Raw genomic sequence first — 2,681 nt, 5'->3', positions numbered from 1 at the left:
GAGTGAAATACAGTAATTCCTACACTTAACTGAAGTAAAATGATTTAAAAAGTGTGCTGAAGTAAGCATCGTGTAAATAGTTTTCACTGTAATGTTTTCACATTTAAGAGTCTTTGCTTGTGTACATTCATCTCTGTGGAACATACTTACTTTGTGTGTTATAAAGAATGCAGATTGGAGTGTATTTTCACTCACCAAGCCTTAGGCTTTGACAAGGATTGAATAACACTTTATGAACTTAAACTGTTTTTAATATGTGTATAGAATATGAAAAGGTTTCTGCCTTAGTCTATTCAAATGGCAAAAGAATATATACTTTATGAGGTAAGTAGACAGTGAAACAGTGAAAAAAAAATGAAGAAGGCTTTTTGATTTGATAAATTGTCTTTTTATAATTCCAGAATAGCACTTGATTTAATTTTGCATGATACAACGGGAAGAAGTCGAATATTGGAAATGGTGGGAAAATCTTCAAGAATAGAGTGTTTCACTATGAAATTTCACCTTGAATTACTGGGGTTTAAGACACTAATTTTTTAAAAACATCCCTCTTCTGAATTTGCAAGCATTTTTGAGACCTATTTTTTCCTGAGGCTTGAATTGTTCAATTCCATCTTAGTTATATTTTGTCTGGAAGTTTTCTGAATTTGCCATGACATGCACAAACTTCCTTTACAAGAAAGAGGTGGAAGGGCCAAGACAGAGAAAAAGAGAAAGGTCCCAACATTCATGACTGAATGTAGTGTTTGTGAAGCCTAAGGATCTTTTATGGCTATCAGTAAAGCTTCTTGGAGCTATCAGATGCAGACATTAAGCTATTCGTAGCTCTAGTGTGAATACTCATCTCAAGAAGTCTTATGCTTCTAGTTCAGTGCTGCCTAAACTTGGTTTTAAACAACTTACTCTCTGAAGACTTTAAAATTATGGATTTTTAGTAGCTGAGTTTAGAATAGTTTAAATAGGATTTTAGAATCCATACATCTAAAATGTAATAGTGGGCCAGCGCCAAATTACAAACTTAAAAGTAAAAAAGGCTGCGTTCTTGGCAGAATATCTTTGTTAGCTTATCTGATAAAAGGCTCATCTCTACACACGCAAAGGAGGGCGGAGGTGCAGCACTGGGAGAGTAACCCTCCTGCCCTAATTAGAGACTCAATGCTGAGCTTGTCCCAGAGCTGTCCCAGGGGAGCCTGAGCCCCATGGGTCAGAGCTGAAACCTATAATGAGGAGTCAACAGGAGATGCTGTCTTGATTGCCCTTCATGATGAAGGAGCTACTATCTACAGGGGTATGGGACACACTACGGGACGCAGGAAAGTGCATTGCAGTATTGTACTAGATTTATTCTGGGATGTTTAGAGGAAGAACCACAGGCAGGGAAAGGGAGGGACTGAGTTGGATTAGGGAGGGCAAAGCAAGGAAAAATAGAGGGATAAGGGGATAAAAAGGGCCAGTCCTGTGTAAACAGGCTCTTGCTCAGTACCGTTGTCTAGTTGTGCCCTGTGCTTGATCAGCAGAGCCTGTTCTGTATCTTTCTGTGCTCCACTTCTAACTATTTTCCTGCGTAAAGGGGCTCTCTGTGTCTGGAGGTTTAAGTGCCATCAACTGTAGCTGGACCGTGGGTCAGAGAGTCTTGTGTGTCTGTGGTGCCAGCAAACTGGAGAGTACAGAGTGTGTGTGTGTGTATTGCATGGGTGTGAGTGTCAGTGTGGGATCACAACTCAGTATCAGGCTGGAGTAGCTAGTGAGTCGGGTGAGTGGCTTGGGTGCCAGGTATCCATCTGGCCAGAAGTCTGGGCCAGGTACCGGAGAGTCCAGAGGGTTCATGAGTCAGCTACTGTAGGGGCCCAGAGGTCCAGAATGACTACAGGAGCAACTCCATGGTCTGTGGGTTGACTGAGAGGTCTGTTTGCGTCTGTGTGCCTCTGTGCATGAGGCAAGGGGAGAACAGGGAGGCAGGAGACAGCTCCTAGATGGCCTGGGTGTCAAAGCCAGCTGCTGAGAGCCCATAATGTATACATGGGGGTGTCAGTGGGCATGCAAGCTAACTGAGAGGCTGGAGGGTCCGGGGCTGGTCACTGGATCCGCCTAGCATCTAAGGCCCGTTACTGGGAGATCCATGGTGTGCTGGGATGGACGGGGATGTGTCCATGGTTAAAAGGGGATCTGTATCAGCAGCCGGAGGGGAACCACAGGTCTCAGACTAGTCCAGGTGCCAGCAAGTGTGGAGACTGTGGATCCAGGTGCCAGCCACTGGATAGATTGAGTGTTTAAGGCAAGTTACAAGAGGGATCCGTGTTGAGTACATGTGTGCACCTCCAGCCAAACTGTCCTCCCTCCTGACCAGCTGGAGAAGAATGAGGCTGTTTGTGCCATTTGTGTTTGAGGGCTGAATTTTTCTATCAGTGTGTCACTTGCTGCATGTATGTGTTGCATCTCTGTGTGTGCCTCTTGGGAACACACGCTCAGCCTCACTACTGCTTCTACATCACAGATTGACAATGGAGCTGCAGCAATGTCACCTCCATCAGGCTACCAGGTGTGGCAACTCCTAACAATCTTTAGTTTTTCAGGTGATTGGCTCTAGGGCCAGTGTTTTGGTTTGGTTTGGTTTCCCCCTAGGAAGAAGAATTTTAAACTTTCTGTGTAGAAATTTGCTGCAAGTTTGTTGTTGTGACTGT

This window comes from Pterocles gutturalis, unplaced genomic scaffold, assembly GCF_000699245.1.
Source record: "Pterocles gutturalis isolate BGI_N339 unplaced genomic scaffold, ASM69924v1 scaffold11434, whole genome shotgun sequence".
Taxonomy (NCBI): Eukaryota; Metazoa; Chordata; class Aves; order Pterocliformes; family Pteroclidae; genus Pterocles; species Pterocles gutturalis.
The sequence above is the reverse complement of the archived record's forward strand: the minus strand, read 5'-3'. Positions refer to the sequence as shown.